The sequence below is a fragment of the Halichoerus grypus genome, chromosome 1, assembly GCF_964656455.1.
Source record: "Halichoerus grypus chromosome 1, mHalGry1.hap1.1, whole genome shotgun sequence".
Lineage (NCBI taxonomy): Eukaryota > Metazoa > Chordata > Mammalia > Carnivora > Phocidae > Halichoerus > Halichoerus grypus.
The window spans coordinates 32,074,593-32,094,917 of record NC_135712.1 but is presented as its reverse complement, the minus strand read 5'-3'; the positions used below and the strand labels follow the sequence as shown (position 1 = coordinate 32,094,917).

Below are 20,325 nucleotides of genomic sequence, written 5' to 3'. Positions count from 1 at the left end.
TAATCCTCACAAAAACTCAGTGAAGTAGGTATTGTTATTACCTTTACTTTTTAGATGAAATCAAGGCCTAGGTAGTTTAAATAACTTTGCCCATGCTCATAATCCTTATGCTATTTTGCTTCTCACACTTAATGAGACTTCTTAATCATGAGAGTCTTAATCATGAATGTGAAACTTAAGACAAATACATTTTCTACACAAGGCAATTACCTTCTCACATAATAATGCAAAAGCACGATATACATTGACTTCGTCTCGTAAAATGTGGCAGTCAGTAGGTTCTAAAATGTACCATTTTCAGTTTATTTTTTTCTATTTGTTTTCGTAATCTGTAGTTATAGACAAGAACCAGTAAAATGTTAAGTTTTACATGCAAATCCTTTTCACACATGAAAATCTTATATTTTTATTCTGCCACAGTCAACTGGTTTGATATCTATTAATTTTGCATTCAGGGTTAAGCTGTGGCTTTGATATCTATGCATTATTGAGAAAGTAAACTATTACAAGATTAGTGTACTTCAAAATCTGCTCCCCAAATAAAACTTGAAATGGGCTAAAAGGAGGAGGTAAATTGATAGTTGGTTAGTGTTCTTTCTTTTGTCTTTATTGTTTTTTATTTATTTTACTTATTTTTATTTACTTATTTATTTTTATTATTTATTATTTTTAATAAGGTTAAGAAATTTAACCTATACCTTCCTCAGTTTATTGTGACATATAAAGATAAAGTGACTTTTTCAGTTAGAGAAAGACAAATACCATATGATTCCACTCAGTGGAATTTAAGAAAGAAAACAGATGAAAAAAAAAAAAAAAAAAGAGAGAGGGAAGCAAACCAGAAACCAGATCTTACTTATAGAGAACAAACTGAGGGTTGCTGGAGGGGAGGTATGTAGAAGGGGGGATGGGTTAAAAGGATGATGGATATTAAGGAGGGCACTTGTTGTGATGAGCACTGGGTGTTATATGTAAGTGATGAATCACTAAATTCTACTCCTGAAATTAATATTATGCTGTATGTTAACTAACTGGAATTTAAATAAAAACTTGAAAAAAAAAGATACAGTGACTTTGAGTAAAGAAACCATTCCTAATGTGACCCCTTAAAAGAATATGTCTGTTATGTCCAGGAGAGATCAATACGTGGGATCTTCTGACGTGGTATAGGTTATCTTTTAAAGCCTAGATACTGACAAGGCAATCCACTAAGTAAATAGCTGGGAAGCAGTAAAGCTTGAGTTGGCTTACATTGTAAACACATCCTGCTTCCCTTTCTCTTGTATTGATGAGATTGTTCTTGTGATGTGTTCAGCTTTCTGTTAGGGTCCTTTACTTTGGTTCTACTTAATTTATACTTAAACTTGTTGTTTTATGTTGTCGAAGTCAACATGTAATTGTTCAACTTAAAAAATGGGAGTTGCTCACCTCTGGCTAATAAGTTTCAGTGATGTGAAAGTCCCAGTATTTCAGCGTGACCTTGCACTACCTGACATAGAAAATGTGTGAATCCCCCTGCTCGGAGGATGCACAGAAGCTTCACTTCTGAGGACTCATTTGGGGCCTCTTGAAGCTCAGGTGACCATGATCTCCTGAGGTCAGTATAATAGCCAGTGAGAAAACCAAACATAAATTGATAGCATTGAGTGACATAAAGAGGGCAGTAGTCACAGTTTCCTTCGATGTGATAGTTTCAGAGATAACATGTGGCCAGTGTATCATTGACTTTTTCACTGAAATTGCTCAAGTATTTCTAAGTATATGAAGAATCATGTCAATGTGGTAATGTTCCTCTGCTCCTGAAAGAACCAGAAGAAATGATGGGTAAATGGTTGCAGAAACATGTGGTGGAGAATTAGGTGTACATCCACAAATTAGGACAATTGCCAGATACTTTCTATTTTCATATCTGAATGTTTTAGGGTGGTAGGCTCAGGATCCCTGAGCATTCTTTTCTGCCTCAGGTTTCCTAAAAGTATGAAGGATGTATAGGTGTATTGTACCCAACTTCACAGTTATACTCTCTGGCACCTGAGAAGACAAATGACAATCAGCAGTCTGAACTTGTAAAGTTCAAGAAAGAAAGCCAGGATCTAATGGAGCCAATGTTTTATTTCTTTTGGCTGCCCTATCACAGACTACTGGTGATTTTTTTTTTATACCCTGAAGAGTAAGCTGACACTGAATTAAGAAAGATTGCTGCAAATTTATATGAAACAAAACCCAGAAATTGTCAAGTAAGGGATAATGGTTTATCTTTAATTGTCAAAAGCATCAAATTTATAGCTAATTTTAGTTCTCTAAATTGAACCATATTTAATAACCAAGAAGTTACCATATTTTCCATGCTAGAACTTTTTCTGGTTAATAACTTTTCCAAGCTGTTCTTCCATCATTGGTTTTCACACATTTCTCTCATCACTTTTAATATTCTACCTCTTTTATGGACCATAGGCATTCCAAAATATTTACATATTTCTCTTTGCAAAATGGGGTTTTCACTGATTTCTTTTCCATTTATAGATGTAAATGTCATTAACATAATCTAACCTTATATATCATAGGAGAAGGAATAAATTAGAATTATTTTATAATTTTTTTCTATAAATGGTTTACCGCATATATGTGTTCTTTTCATAGTTGTGTAAAAATCTGCTACCAACAGACTTTGGTGCTCACAATGTGATGCCTTAAAATTTAATTTATTATCACATATTACTCAACATCAGTTAATGTGTGCTGAAAACCCATGGGTGGAATAGAATAGTACACACTGTGCTGTGTACCTAAAGAAATATAACAATCACAGAACAATTCCAGGCTCCGTCTTGTGGTAGCTTCTGCTCTTTAACAACATTAGTAAGAACTCACATAGGAAAGGATAAAAAGAAGGAAGATATTTTTGAATGGAAGCTGAGGGTTGGGGTTAAAAAAAAAAACAAAAAACAGTTACTTCCTTTTTGCTTGTTTTCTTGTTTGGATTCTTTGAATTAGAATTGTTAATAGGCCAGATGAATCAGATGAATCTCTCTAAGAGGAATCCTTCAAAGCTGAGTGAAGGATATGTCCCTAGAGGAATTATCTTACTGGGACATGATCTGAGTTTATGCCAAAGGCCTGCTTAAAGGTTCAGGATGACTAAGGACTTCTTCAGACTGGAGTTTTAACAGTCTTTCCTTAAACATGTTTGCTTTTTTTCTTTATTGCAGCTGAAGAATGATGATGGAAATTCAGATTTTATAAAGTTAATCATATTTCTAGGTATAAAACAAGTTAATTGACCACCCTCAACAAATTACATTTATACTTAATACGACATCAAAGGCAAAATAAACAGCCTAAATTTGTGTAATTCAGCTTAAGCTTTTCTTACTTGAGACACTATTATTCTAAGAGGTAATACCCTTTTTGATACAGAATATTTCAGATTTCCTTTTAAAAGAGAAATTCTGACTATTGACATTATCGTTATTGATTGAGATATGAATATTTAATGATGCAGCCTCAGAACTCAAGGTGAACATTTTCAATTTTAGATTTTTTAACTGGTTTGCTAATGCTTAAGTCATTCTACTCGAGATACCCTTATATAATAAAGTTAACAGTGGAGACTTTCTTGTTCTGACTAGTTCAAAGAAGATGGATATGAATAAACTTTTATTTGTACATCTGTCTTTTTTCTTTTTCTTTTTCTTTTTTTCCAAAAAGTGAATACCTGAACCCATCCAGTAATGTCTGTTCAGGCTCTGAATAATCTGGACAATAACTCCCGGAAACTACCCTATTTAACTAGACTGGAAATTGTGGCGCCAGTTGTAATAATCCCATACCCCTTCGTAGTCACAACTGTTATAAGACAGATATATAAGGAAATTAGATAGTGCTCACTTTGGCAGCACATATATTAAAACTGGAATGATACAGAGAAGATTAGCATGGCCCCTGCCTAAGGATGATACACAAATTCGTGAAGCATTCCATATTTTACTTTTCTCTGATATCCATGGGTGGGGAGACAGACTCTCTAAGTGAAGTAACCCACCCAATTCAACACCCATCCCCAATTCCTCCTTCAAAAAAAAAAAAAAAGAGAGCGAGATTAGATAAACAATATTATAGATCCAATTCTAAACTTTTAGATCACTTTGCCAAAAGAATGATCTGAATATATTCCCACTTGATGTTCTACAAATTAAGGTTTTCCCTTAGACAAATATTTAAAAGCATACTTTGGATATATTCTAAATTTTACTTTAGTAATTAAACTTCGTATGTCAAGGGTTACACTGTAGAAAAATATTTTTTAAAAATCTGTCAGAAATTAAATAAAGATATGGGAGGGAAAAGTAATCAGTCTGTATGTAGAAATATTGGAAATATGTTCTACCAGACAAAAACCAATACTAATCTGATCTATATTTTTCATTGTGGTTTTGCTTAGAAATAAGCATGAGGATTATGAAATTAATTTTAAATAGAAATTGAATACAAAAATCTTTGAGCCTTTGATAGAAGTGGGTTACAATCAAATCAGAAACACCTAATGCTATTTTTTTCTTTTTATCTTCCCCAAATTTTAAATATTTTTAGAATTGTGAAAATCCTTTAGAAAATTCTAGGTGTTTCTTATTATTTGGCACCTTTATAATTTTGAGTAAATCTGAATTTAGGCCACTGTCAGTTCTATATTTTTGAGCATTATGTTTCCAGGTGTGCAAAGTATAAAGGCCAATTTTGACTTTGTTAGAAGAGATGATAGTCTTTCATTTTTTTTTTTTTATTGTACCATGTGCAATGGTGGGACCCTTATTCTCTGTACCCCTTTTGTCCTTCCAGTTTGTCAATGTTTTGTTTGTCTTGTTTCAACCAAACATCCAGTAAAAATAATGAAAAAAGAGAACAGGCTTATTTGCAAGTTGTCTGTGTTGATCCTTTAAGAGAAGTATTTTCAGGTAGAACAGATGATTAATTTCACATTTTTTGTAAAAATTGCCATTTTAAACACTATGTAACTTATCTTTAACATGCATTTTCTCCATTTTTACCTAAGGTTTCAGTTAAGTTTAAATAAGTAACATTAAATGGATATTGGAAGCCATTGCACCTATTTCTAAGGTTAGTGTTAAAAAACCAAAAAAGTTACATCGAATAAAGACATTGATACATATTATTGATTCTTTTGGTCATTCATGGAGAATTGTAGTGTCAGAGAAAGAGTTATAGAGGATGAGGGCTTTTGGAGTTAAATAGTACGTCAAATGGACATGAGATAAATATGTATATTAAATACTACAGCTTTTCCGTCTGACTCTTAAGCCCTCCCCTTTTTAAAAAGATTTTATTTATTTCAGGGAGAGAGAGAGAGAGAAAATGAGGGGTGAAGGGGTAGAGGGAGAGGGAGAAGCAGACTCCCTTCTGAGCAGGGAGCCCGACTTGGGGCTGGATCCCAGGACCCCAAGATCATGACCTGAGCTGAAGGCAGACGCTTAACTGACTGAGCCACCCAGGTGCCCCACAGATATCTTTTAGATATCACCCTGCCCTGCCCCTTCTAACATTAAACTTTTCAACAAAATTTATTGCATGCGCTGAGTGAAGTGTTATTTGAAAAAAATAATGTAACTGTTACCTTTAAATGTGAATACATTTTCTTGTATTGTGAATGTTGACGTTAAAAATATTTGGTAAATTTCTGCACTTAGCATATCTTTTTCAATTTTTGATGCAAGTAGTTTATATCCTTTGTCATTTTTGAAGAGTATGAAACTGTTGTTGGAAATTGTCAAGCACGATGTATGTTTCTAGCTTATTATATAGTCAGTTTGTACAAAATGAAATTTAAAAGTGAATAAATAAGGGACCACGCATTTAAAAATTTCAGCCATATGGGAGATTCCATTTTCTTACTGCCATTTGTTTCCTTTGAATTGGTAGTCACTTGTCCTTATAGAAGATGAAAATCACACCCTTGTCCTCATACTTTGATTACTGAATCTTAGTGCTCAATGAATGAATTGTTCTCACCACCAAACTCCGGGCCTGGAGCAGTTAAGTTTTCTTGGTCTTTAGCCTACAGAAATATGACCCTCTCTAGGAGTACTTCCCATCTGCACACATAAAAGAGCTCTGTCTTGAACCATTACAATAGCCAGATCTGCTTTCCTTTAAGAAAATTTTTGCAAATCAAGATAGCTTTTGTGATGTGTTCCTTTAATCTCTATTTGCTTCTCCCTATTCTTTTTATTTCAAAGTTTAATTAGGAATTCTAGCATTTCACAAGTTGAAAGAAATAAAGTATTTGACTAATATAAATCAGAACTCAACAAGGTAAGACTGAATACACCTGCAAATATCAATCTATTATTCCCTCCAACAGGACTGGAATTTATGACTATTTACCATGGAGAGATTCTATTTGAGGTTATTTTATCTTTCTAGTTAGTCTAAAATGAAGCAGTAGGATTTTAAATATACTTTGTAGGCTGTTTTCATAAATTATTTTTTTGCATTGTTTTAGAGTATTAGTTAATATTTAGGATCAAATCCTACTAAGTTGAGGTCTTCAGTATTGATCACTATAGAAAACAGCTGCTAGCAGCCCTCTTGTTTGGTCCATTGCTCAGTTGGCCCCAGCATGTACTTGTGAACAGTAGGGCCACAACTTTGTGTTTGGTTTCTATCTAGCTGAAGTGAGCCCTGCTTTCACTAAAACGGAACTCAGGATCTGATCATCACATTTCATATGCTATTGGTTACCTATTAAGCTGACTAGATAAATAAATGCATTTGATAATGGAGCCCTTTTTTACTCCCATTATTCCATAGTAGAAATCCTATGTATCCATCCTCGTTTGTTGGCTAAAGACTTAGTACTATAACTGATATAATTCTAAATATACATTTTAGTTTTCAAATAAAGGTAACTTTTTTCAGCTATGATATTTAAAAAATCTGTGCTTCTTTTCATATCCTATTTTCTGTCAAGTATATTCAATAGTGTAACATTTTGATGAGAAAAGGAGGAAATTTCTAGCAAAATTGCTTCTAGCAAATCTGTGTGTGATCATTTTCAAGGTTAATGAATGTGTTGAGGCAAACTTTTTAATGGCAATCTATGGTTTAATTTATTGTGACATGTAGCCTGCACTTCCTATGCCTTAAAAAGCACACACACATACACACACACACACACACACACAACTCACTGTTTTCCATTTACGCTTGGATGCTTTACTAGTTAGCTAAAATTGATGTTATTATCACAAATATTTTCGCTTGTACAGGTTTCGAGAACAGGGAAGGAGGTTTAATGAAACAGAGGCTTAGACTCTGCTTAAACACCCTGCCTCCCATGCTAATCTCCTATTTACAATGATCCATTACGAATATTTAATGGTAGGCAGCATGCAGACCCAAATTAAAGAACATATGGGTACAGTTATCCTGGTTAAAATGGCCAACGTGCCTTGTATTGTGTATGGAAGATAACAGGACAGGTGGTAATCCATCTTCACAGAGTGGAGACAGCTGGTATTTTCCGTAAGCTGAAGCCGTCTTTTTCAATGTAGTCTCACCTCGCAGCTGATATGTCGCTTGTTAGTATAATTCAAAACACACATTGATGTTAAAATGCATTCTGTTTTTCTGTCCACTACAAAAAGCACCTCATGAGCCAGGCATAAATCAAAACAAACAAAAAAAGCCATATATTTTAGTTTTTGAAATTGAAAAGTTTAAGCTTCAATTTAATTGTTTTTTAAATAGAAAATAAAGATTATCTTTAACTAGGCTCTCCTGTAAAATATTTTTCCTTTGAACTAGGTAAGAGAGAAATGGGAGTGTTTTCCATATTCTCCAAAATTATGAAGTTTTCAGGGAAAATCGTCAGTTCACACCATCAGGAGATATGTGTTAAAGTCATTTTTTTAAAAAAGTTATTTATCTCCTATCGTTTCTTACATTATTGAAAGAATTATTGGACATATATTGGAATCATAATAGTAAAATCTCTCAGTATCTGCTTGGAAATTGTTGTTTAACATTTTTGCTTGCTTCCTGTTATTCAGTGTAAAGAAGAAATCAAAGTCTGTTGGATTGTTGGCATATGAGAACTGGGGTTCCATGTTGCTTACAGTCCATTTCAGATCCCAATTACCCCTTTCAAATACTGTAAAAATTTTGACAGGGCTCCAATTGTAATGGCCATATCAATTGATTTAGTCTGTCTCAAAACTCCTGAAAGGCAAGCTCAGGTTAAAGGTCAGGTTACTGGTGCATGACTCTCTTACTCATTTTAGTAAGATCAGGATCAGCAGTTTCCAGGAGCACGGGGGGCATCATTTTAATCTCTCGGTCTCAGAATTGCAGAGTCAATATCACTAATACAGTACCTATCTGTAAAAGAGGTAAGGGTACTCACAAAATAACTGAACGAGATAGGATAGGGGGGTTCAGCACATGCCTTAAATTCTTCTTTATTTCAAGTGAATGCTCTTTTACTTATTCACTCCATTTCAGTTGAGTAAATTTTGTGGCTGGTGCTCTTGTACATCAGTTTCATAAAAAATTATGTAACTATGTTCTACAAAAGTAGACTTCAAACTACAAATGTAATTTTTTGTAATTATTTCCCAGAGATTGGATTTCAGAACTTCTCAAAGTATGGGTTTAATTATCTATTACTTCCTTTAAGTACTTTCATGTCTGTGGTTCTATGTTTTCTAACAGCCAACTTCTCCTTCTATTTACATGGTTTTGCAATCGTTGGCATTGTTTAGTGCAATGACAAACTGAATGATCTCTGACCTAACTTTCTCCCTGGGGTGTAATTCAAGGGTAGAACAGGAGTTCTCAAACTGTAGTGTGTATCCGATCACCTGGCTTGCTTGTTCAAACCTGGATTTCTGGGTCAGCAGATCTGAGTTAGCAGGGCTGGGATTGGGCCTGAGAATTTGCATTTCTGGCGAGTTCCCAGGTGTGGCTGATGAAGCTGGGCACAGGAGAGGACACACTGGGAAGTCAGCTCTGTAAAATACTTTTAAACGGTGCTTTCAGCCTATTTCAATTAGTTAACACCTTTCAAAACTACCGTCTCTACTGTAATGAAATTACACAGAGGAATACCTAGAATATTCGCTGTAGCATATGAGCAAACCATGTAAAAACATTTGCTTGGTGGATTTGAGAGGGGCATTTAGGGAAACCACTGGCGTTTCCTCCCACTTGTCATTTCTCTCTTCTCCCCATTTCTCTCTGTCCTAATTTTCTTCTTCCACAATGGAGTTTTTTTTTTTTTCAAGATTTCCTTAGTATTTGACTCTACTCAACTCTCTTATGAATTACCTAATGACATATCATATTCTCATTGATCCCTTCTAGGAGTTGAATCAGTTTTGGTTACTAGTGGGATTGGATAGTCAATTTTAGAGTTTTACTTAAAATGACCAGTAAAACCCCAAAATATAAACATGAAGCTTAAAATAATTCAAAGATTTATTTTAATTACAAAAACAATTTAAATTACAGGGATATAGATGGTAAGGCAGAAGGAAAATCTACTATGATCCATGCTTTTCCTCATAATGATGAATTATGGAACTCTGCATTTCAGGACAGGAAACCTGTGTTTCGAATGAGTATCTCTACTCATTCGTGTGCTTTTTAAGGCATAGGAAGTGCAGGCTACATGTCACAATAAATTAAACCATAGATTGCCATTAAAAAGTTTGCCTCAACACATTCATTAACCTTGAAATGAGTATCTCAGTGTAATTTTCTCCTGCTTCCTTGGGATAAACTCTACAAAAGTGCCATTCCTTAGGTGAATGTAGGTCCGATTTAAAGTAATCTTTTACTGAGGAGTAAAAAAAAAGCTATAGAAATTTAAAACACACAGACACACAGAAACATATACATACATACACACATACCTCTTGACATTTGCACTATTATGTATATAAACAATAAATATGTGACACCTTTGAAATATATAAAATGGCATGAAATTTCAGTTTAATGAAGACTTTATTCTATAGGACCATGAAGAATCCTTTATAAATATATACACACTATTAATTGTCTAATACATTAAAGATGTGTAAATGTAGTATTACTTATTTGTTCTCTCTTCCAAAATAAAGAAGTCCTTTAATATTAAGTAGTATAGGGGCGCCTGGGTGGCTCAGTCAGTTAAGCATCTGACTCTTGATTTCTGCTCAGGTCATGATCTCATGGGTCCTGGGATCGAGTTCTACATCAGGTTCCTGGCTCAGCGGGGAGTCTCCTTCTTTCCTTCTCCTTCTCCCTCTGCCCCTCTGTATTCTTTTTCTCTCTCTCAAATAAATAAATAAATCTTTAAAAAAATATTAAGTAGTATCATAGTAAGGCTCAGGAGTATTTTGGTACCCATACTTTCTCTTAATGTCTTCATGAAATGCTACTATGGATGTCTAGCTTTATATTACTTAAATTTTGGAGCATTTCAGGGTCATATAATTTTATTATTTTATTGTGACATCATCGACTTATATAGTTGAAAGTATTAGAATCAGTTTAGGATACCTAATGGTTAAGCATCAATAACTATTGATAGTTCTTACAATTACTTTATACATTATTTTAATTGCATAATGCTTGATGTTAAAATTAAGTAACGATTTACCAAAATATACTGGTGGTCTAAGAAAATGACTAGGTCTTTCTCTTGGAATTGCTCTTTTATCCTTGATATATCATTGATAAAAATGTCAAGTGAATACCTTCTTTCAAGAAAAAACAAAGGAAATGAGAATAGCAATTTATTAATTTTCAGTTTGATGATATATTGAGTTTATTAGAAATCCAGAATATTCACAGATAAATTCTTTTGCTGTCAGGAAATCCAATTATAAGGTTTCTTGGTGAACATGTAATTAGAGAAAAGGTGTTTGTTATTCTTAAGACACTTCATTGGGTTTAATATATATACCTTTTGGGGTGGCTCAGTCAGTTAAGGGTCCAACTCTTGATTTCAGCTCAGGTCATGATCTCAGAGTCGTGAGATCAAGCCCTGTGTTGGGCTCTGTGCTGGACATGGAGCCTGCTTAGGATTCTCTCTCTCCCTGCCTCCCTCCTCCCACCCCATTCCCACCCCTGCCCATGCATCCGCGCACACTCTCTCTCTAAAAATAAATAATATATGTACCTCTTATCTCCTAGGGGGATAATCTTTGGGTTTGCAACTCTTAGGCAAAACTTGTATCCAATTAACAGTATAGAACTCACATTGACTACATTTTTCTTTCTTTCTTTTTTTTTTTTTTTTTTAGTTTTTACTTACTCATTTATTTAAGTAATCTCTACACCCAACGTGGGGCTCGAACTCACAACCACAAGAATAAGAGTTGCATGCTGTTCTGACGCAGCCAGCCAGGCACCCCACATTTTGCATTTTGAGCCAAGTAGATAGTTCTAAACAGCTTGGAACTTATAACTTAATCCTTTATAATAATAAATAATTATTATTTATGAAATATGAAAATGATTTTATATATAATTTTCAGTTTGATTTTCTGAACAATTTCGAAGTTAATGTGAATGTAGTTTTCTATTTAAGGAAGAATATATTTGTAATATATCTGGAGCCAACCGGAATTTGACTTCACAGGGCATTAGTGAAATCTAGGTAGAGATACTCATTCGAAACACAGGTTTCCTGTCCTGAAATGCAGAGTTCCATAATTCATCATTATGAGGAAAAGCATGGATCATAGTAGATTTTCCTTCTGCCTTACCATCTATATCCCTGTAATTTAAATTGTTTTTGTAATTAAAATAAATCTTTGAATTATTTTAAGCTTCATGTTTATATCTTGGGGTTTTACTGGTCATTTTAAGTAAAACTCTAAAATTGACTATTTATTTTAAAGATTTTATTTATTTAATTAATTGACAGAGAGAGAGAGAGAGAGAGACAGCGAGAGGGGGAACACAAGCAGGGAGAGTGGGAGAGAGAGAAGCAGGCTTCCCGCCGAGCAGGGAGCCTGATGCGGGGCTCGATCCCAGGACCCTGGGATCATGACCTGGGTCGAAGGCAGACGCTTAACCGACTGAGCCACCCAGGCGCCCCTAAAATTGACTTTTTAGAGTAGGGTATGGAATGCATCTTACATTTTTATTGTATCTATGTTGAAAGGCTGAGCAAAAAATCTGTTAGAAGGATTTTAGCAAGCTCTAGGGTGCAGATTCATGTTCAGTTCAACCCATGCATGCTTTTCACCTGTGGAATAGAAACTGTCCTTACCACTGCTGCGGTGTGGACTTTCAGTGCCCACAGCTTCCTGGTACAGTGAAGCTTAAGGTTAACTAATGGCGTGAGCGAGGCGATAGTGTCTGACTTTCTGAAGGGGAGAGATTTGCACAGCATGTGATTCTAATGAGCTCAGACAGTGGTAAAGGAAAAAAGAACCACAGTTAGTACCAAAGACAGTATTTTTTCTACTCGTGACCAGCATTTAATATATTCGTTTTAAACGGCAACTCAGACTTATTGGTAAACTCCAGTACATATGAGTCATCACTTACAAACCCTGTGTTTTGCAAACTTGCATATTTACCACACAGCACAAGTCTCTGAAGACAGTGATGTTCAGCAATTATTGTAGTTTCAGAACTGTGCCCTCTGGTCACCAGATATAGTTGGAAATAACTAGTTTTTTCGATAGCAGGTTATGTTGGTACAAGTCAAATTTTCATTATAACTACATATAAATAAATTGAATAAGGAAGTATTCTGAATTTGATAATAGTTGCTGCATGGCATGACAATTTATTATTTTTTTTAAGATTTTATTTATTTATTTGACAGAGAGAGAGAGAGGTACAAGCAGGGGCAGTGGCAGGGGGAGAGGGAGAAGCAGGCTTCCCATTGAGCAGGGAGCCAGATGCAGGACTCTATCCAGGATCCTGGGATCATGACCTGAGCCGAAGGCAGATACCCAACCGAGTGAGCCACCCAGGCACCCCAACGATTTATTATTTATTTTCATTATTATTACTATTGCAGCATGGCATGATAATTTAAACAGAAATGAGATAGACATTAATTTTTGCTGAAAATTAATTTAGTTATAAATATCTTTCTTCACTGATGCACTCTTTAGTTGATGCAAACGAGCTAAAATTCGTGGTCTCATAAAATTTTAAAGAAAAAAGTTTTAAACTATTTCAGTTTTTATAAAATCTGTTATTTTAGAATCTCTTATTCCATTTTATTCTCATTATAGTCTCATTAAAGTGACCCAAAGTCACTGTCTTTGGGTGGCATGTACCTTTATTTATGAAACAAAATCAAAATGCTTTGAAATTGTAACTTTTATTCCTTTTCAGTGAAGAGAACTGTTCACTTTTTTTTAAAAAAGCTCTTACTATTATGATTTAAAAATGGGGTTTCTTTCTTTTTCAATGTTTTCTCTGTACCTACTTTCCCCCACCCAATACCCAGGTCATAAAATAAAAGCCAGGTACTGGGACCTGATATTATTTCTACGGATCATGAACTTTTAACTGTCACACGTGTCATGAATTGACTGCAGAAGTGAAGGAATGAAAGAGAATGGTATGAATTTTATCAGACTGTTGTGGCTCACAAGTGCAAATTTGTTTTTCTTCTCTTTTTTCTACTCTGTGTGGATTGCTCTCCCTTGTCTGTTAATGTAACTAGGACTGTCACATATGGTTGTGTAGTTTGTTCTTTCTGTGAAAGATAAATCCAGCCAAGGGAGCAAACAGAGGCTATAGTCCAACTGACTCCCTACTCTCTAAGCCAAGTTTGTAAGGCTGGGTCTCCAAGAGGGCCTCTTTTCTAATCTTCACAAATCTACTACTATGAAGTAAATGAAATCTTAAATCCTTTTATAAGGTTCTTTGTACAATTGCTGTATCCTCCTTTGTCACTCTGCTAGGTTCACACATTCATACTTTTTTCAGAGGTGTGTTGTTTTTGTTTTTTTGCATAAGGATTCCCAAAGTTTGGTCAAGAGATCCTCTTAGGGAGTCCACAAGGTCAAAATCATGCATGGTAAAGATTCATTCAAAGGTCAAGGCAAAACAATATAGTTTAATCTCATAGATTACCAAAAGTTCGTTGATATGTTTTCAGATTCCACATTACCACTAACATTTAAGGAACGACTACACGTTGATTGTTGGTGTAGTATGAAAGAAGAATATCCACAATTATTTGAAAAGGCTATTAAGATACTTCTTCCTTTTCTGCCTAGATGTCTTTGTGAGGCTTACTTTTCTTCATATATTTCAACAAAATAATGTATTGCAACGGACTGAATGCGGAAGTAGAGAGATAGCATCCAGCTGTCTATTTGTTAAACCAGACATTAGAAACAAGTCTGCAAAAATGTAAAACAATGCCATTCTTTTCACTGTATTTATTTGTCTGGGAAAATATAATTAGTTTTCATGAAAATGTTATTTATATTGACACTTAATAAGGTTATCTTTATTTTAAAGTAAGTTAGTAAGTATTTTAAATTTTTCTCCATTTAAATTTCTAACATAATTGCATCAATGGATAGGATTCCCATAAATAAAAACACTTTGGGGTCCTCAGTAATTTTTAAGAGTGTGAAAGGTTCTTGACACCAGATCATTTGAGAACAGCTGCTTTAAGGTATCAGAATGTCTAACGTTCCTTTGTTAGCAATAATAGTGATGTTCCAAGGATTGGACTGAATGTACACATACACGTTTGGTACAGGAGAATTGCTTATCTTAGGAAAGAGGAGTCCAACCCTCCTGTTTTTCAAGGATCACTTCAGTTTTCACGTTTGATTCATCTTGAGCCAGCCTACAGGTGCAGATATGTTGACTCAACTCGGCAAACATGGAGAGAAGCTGATCATAAAGGCCAAGTCCGTGGCTGTCAGGATGGTTTTAATTAACAGTAAGGCACTATGGGCCCCACTTTGTGTGCACTTCAAAATGTTAGTTGTCCATTGAGATGGCTCACAGATGAAGCACTACTTGAGCCTCGTTGAAATGTAGCTGTGACATATGCTTTTTAAAGAAGACAGGAGAGAGGGGCTCAGGGCAAGCGATTCTGTGTGAATTAGGAACTATTTTATGAGCAATGTTGGACAGCTGGTCTGTTCATAATGATTGTCAGAGAAGACCTAATATGGCAGGGAGGACCTCAGGATTCAAGAATAAGAATGTTCTTGTTAGTGATACCTAAATACTATGTGTCTAAAACCAAACAGAGAAGCAAGCAGAAAACAAAAACAGAACAAAGTGAAAGAAACCCTCCCCTCCACATTTATTCCATTTTCCCACTTTGATTAAAGTGATGTTGACGTGTTCAACAGTCATACCTAGTCTTGACAGTCAGGCCATTAGCTGTAGAAGGCATTCTATCACAGTTGTTAAAGCTGGCTTTGAAGTCAGTCAGACAAACTCAAATCCCAATCCTGCCTCTAACACTTACTGTTTGTGTGAGTGTTGGCAAGTTGTCTTACTTTACCAGGGCTCAGTCTCTTCATCTAAAAATGAGTAATACTACTTCTCTTGAAGATTTATGTGAATATTAGAACACATTTAAGTATGAAATATTGGACCTTTTTAACAGTGAGTGCATCTGTGTGCTCACTATCTCTCTCTACATATAATCCCCCCATTCCTCCTGCCCCAGGTATACTCAGTCATCCATTTATTTAGTGCTAGCTAGCAACAACAGAGTTTTAATGTTTGAGATCTCTTTCTCTCATCCCCACTCCCCCCTCCACCCCGTTTAAATACCTCAATGTTGCCTTAGATTCCAGAGGTAGAGTGTATGAAGGCAGAAACAAAAGGGTTCATGTAGTGGCTATCTAATCATTTTCAGGGAAAATGAAATAGCCCTTTAGGGCTCCTTGGACAAAAGTATTAAAGTCAAGTCAGGTCAATTCATAATTAATAACCAAGTATAATCTCATACTTTGATATTTTTGTTTAAACAGAAACTTGTGTTGTTCTTCCTGCATCATCCTTATGCCTTAATTACTTTTAAATATGCAGAAGCAACTTAGGGGATTATATAGAAATAAGACCCTAGTCAAATATGACTTTAGTATTTGTATCATAGTAATTGATTCCTCAGTTGAAAAGAATGGGATTGGACTTATTTGAAAGCAAACTTGAGATATAGTTCCTGTTATAATAGAGGATTGTTTTTATTAGTTTATTAACTGAGAGACTGAATTGGTGAATAAATAGAGATGACCACATTTACATAAAATAGAAATTCCTCTATTTATTATTGTGGTCCGTCGTTTCACCGAATTATAATGTGAGGGAAGCACAAGATATAGGGTGTGTGTATGTCCATGAGTCTGTGTGTTTGGGTAAATAGGTGTGCACCGAAGCCCATACTACTCGAGTTCTCCTGAATGATTATCATTTTCCAGTTTGCTCCCACATTTACTAAGAGCATGGCATTCTGAGCTACTTTGGGAGTGCATTTATCCAGCCCCTGTTCCTCATGGATATAAATAAAGTTTGGGTAAAGTTTGGGTCTACTGATGTTTGGGGACTTTTGTTGGCTTGTTTGGTTTTTGCCCCAGTTCCACCTTTGCCAGTGATAGGGTCTTAAGGGCTAGAAGAAAAACTAAAATTTGGTAGCAGTATCATAAGCTGTTTGATGTACTAGCTGTGATGAATATTTATAATGGATTAATGTCATGGTACATAAAAGTTTGTCAAATGGATTATATGTTCCACTCAGTATTGCTATTTAATTAATTATATCAGCACTTAAGAATTTGGGGAGAGTGAAGTTAAACCTATTGAACTGATTCATGCTCTTTAGGTATGAGATATATACGATCTCTATATATACATATATATGCACACACACACAGAAGCACACATAAATAAATGTATGTGCCTACCTAATGTATATATACACTAATAGTAATAATTATAGTCATCTAACCAATATAATTATACTCACATCACCTAACATTTATTGAGTGCTCTGTATCAGGCCCTGTTATAAATGCTTCATATGGGATCACTGTCATTTCGTAAAACAGTCCTCTGAGGTAAATAAAATCTTTGCTCCTATTTTATAGATGAAGTAAGTACCCTCAGCATGGTAAGTTAACTTACTAAAAAAATCACGTGATTGGTATATGACAGAGCCTGAATTTCAACCAAGACAATATAGCCCAGTCTCTCCTATTTAATTCTTTTATCATATGGTCTCTCTAAGATAATCAAGAGTCGTTGCAAGATATGCTTCTAAACTTTTTTTTAAATTGCCTTAATCTTTTAAGAAATAAATATATATTTGCTTATTTTATCCTTTTTTTAAATGGAGACTCAAACAAGTGTGGTGTCAGATTTTTCTCCTCTCAGATGCTTTTATATGAAATATCCCTTTGAAGTTAAGCTGGAAGGCAGGTGTTGGGGATGGGTGTGTTGTGGAACAAACTTCCAAAAGTAAAATAGACATCTGGAGAAAGTATTTAATTGTTCAGTAGCTAACACTTTCTGTTGGCTAAATTGAAAAACAAAAATATTTATGGTATATGATGTGTGTGGGATTTGAAATTCTGAAAGAGGATTCAAAAGAAGGTACCTTGGTGAAGATTATGTTAATATAAAGCAGCAAACATTAATTATATTTATGATTTTTACTTATTTGTATATAATAGAAGACGGTTATGTTTCTGCCTCATTAAATTGTGGCTACCTCTTTCTTGTGAGAGTAGTCCTTGAAGCCTGTATGTATAAGTGAGCAATTTTCAAAATCTTTTTCTACTTGACCATAATTACATCTTTCTGTGATTTAGGAGTAAAAGAAAATTAACTACAAGAAAAATAAAGCTCTCTAGGTTGGAATATAAGACTATATAAGAAAGTGTGTCTGTACTAATAAATACGTGTTTAATATTTTTCCCTTCGACAGAAATTTTGTATTATTTGCCTTAAGAAAACACAAAAGGAAAATTTTGTTACATGAAAAATTATTCTTTGTGCCCTGAAGCCAGGAAAAGGATACAGCAAAAGAGATCAGTTTAGATTTTAAAAATCCTTATCACCTAATCTTTGCAAACCAGGAAGGGATTTATTTTCTATGGAGATAGTACTATGGTTAAGAGAATTCTTTGACCTAAAATAGAGCTTAAAATTATTCTTTGATTTCAAATATCACTTACATGTTTAAATACAGCCCCAGTTCACCACGTATTAAAAGTGTTAGATGCATTTTACTTCACTTATTTAAGGCTTTTTATAAAATTCTAAGTATTTATTTCATTGAGCATAGAAAATATCTTACCTTTGAAAATCATCAAAGATGCCAGAATATCAAGTGGTCATGAATTAGGACTAAGTGATTGCCTAAGTTCTCTTGCTTTCTAGGCTGGTGTTTATCAAGGATTCTAGAATGTGAGATAGACTTGGAGTCTAGTATAAGAAAAGAAGCTGTAATTTTTGGAGAGAACTATAAAGGGCCCTTATATTTCATCAAATCGATTTTTCTCCTCCCCTAACCCAGCAGTAAATGACAGAAAGAAAACAATGGAAAAAGTGGCCACTTGTAATGGAAAGATGGGCAATCACAAATGTTATTAGTGTAGACATTTGATGGGGTCTAATCTACCTATGGAATACTGTATTCTGTCAAGAAGAGAGAGCTAATGCATCTTCTAAATATCAAAAGACAGGAGCCAATTTATGCCTGTCAGGCCTCACTTTTCACAGATTTAAATCATTCCTGTTAGAGAAGGATACATTACTCCCATTGTAGTCAAATTTCCCTCTTGATTTTAGTCAAAAATAATTTTAAAAGCTTTCTGACAATTTAAAAGAGCATTTTAAAATAAATGGCATTATTCAAAAAATCCCTACTGGATACCAGAAATTATCTATAATTAGTAAGTTTTAATGTTTTACATTGCTTCTCTTTTATATTTACTATATTTTAAAGTAAAATTCTTCAGGCCGTATTCCCATCCATTATAATTTTTTTTTCTTTGTAAATGTTGAGTTGTATAAAACTTTTGCTGTCTCTAGTCTGAGTGAACTTTATATTATTATTTTTGTTGGCTGATGGAAGTCCCTGATGATATTCCATTGGTTAATTAACTTCCTAATATTTTCAAGTGTGACATCTGCTGTGTTCTTGATTGTCAAGGCATAATGAAATTGTGGGCTGGAAGACATGAATGTGGATGTCTCCCTTACCCATTATATTTCTTATGCAAGCAATATATCCTAGTTACTTCAGGTCAGCATGACATTGTGTGCAAAATTGCATACTGCATTGGACCAGATGAGACATTGCCATACATTGCTCATGAGGATGCAAATTGCCACTTATCTGAAAAAGATTCTCACAATAAATGAACAAGCAATTTCTCTCTCTGTAGTGAGGCTGTTAATGTCTCCATGAGTGGATAATGAGAAAGAGACAGAGGAGATGAATAAAGGTGTTACATTTCATTTTCTATTTTATCTTTCTCTTTTTTATAATTTCTATAAAATTAATACTATAAAAAGGTTTGTTTCCAATTCCTTTTTTTTTTTTTTCATTCTAGGCCATGACATTTATTTTGGAGAAAAAGATAACATTTTTATTTTATACTGGAAATTGGTTAACATACTCTGTAACTCAAATAATATTTTTTTTTGTTTTTAAAGATAATATAAAAGATCAATTTAGAAACATTTCATTTTTAACACTCAGGAATCATAGAACATCTGAATGCTTAAGCCTTGGTCTATATACACTCATTTTTAAAGCAAGCATATAGGCAAGTAGAAACTGTCATCCCTGAAACTTTTCTTTTGGGGGGGGAGGACTATTTAAAAATTTTTAACAAGATTTAATTTTAAAACACAAATGCACGTATTAATACAAATATTTTAGTTAATTTGGCAGCCAACATTTTCATTGAGAACATCATGCAAGTTCTTTTATCAGATCTACAGTTCAAGAACTTTAAAAGTTTATGTTCTTAGGTCTACCACAGTATTCTGAATGTTTAATACAATAACTTAAGACCCATGAATCTGTACCTTTATTTTTTGAGAATTAAATAATCAGGAATGATTTTATAGTTTACATTCTATGTTTATATAAATATTGAAGAATGATAGGAATTATGCAATAATCTTAAATCTTAAAAATAAGGATTTTATTGGTGACTCAAATGAAATATTAATTTAACAACTACTTCTTAATATGTTGGTATTGATTCTATCTTAGAAAAGTGCAGTTATGTGTAACTGAACTTTCTGTTTTCTTGTGGTCAAGCCTTAAATTACCATGTCTTCTGGTTTCAGTGT

General features: G+C 34.2%; 1 protein-coding gene and 1 non-coding gene across 10 annotated transcripts in view; both read left to right on the top strand.

The window, feature by feature from the left end:
* ROBO1 (roundabout guidance receptor 1) overlaps nt 1-20,325 on the top strand; it is a 1,118,917-nt gene that overhangs the window by 814,213 nt on the left and 284,379 nt on the right. The gene's annotated exons all lie outside the window — the stretch shown is intronic.
* LOC118555032 (U6 spliceosomal RNA) lies at nt 3,881-3,987 on the top strand. The gene has a single exon (XR_004926765.1). It is a non-coding gene; the product is annotated as a U6 spliceosomal RNA (small nuclear RNA).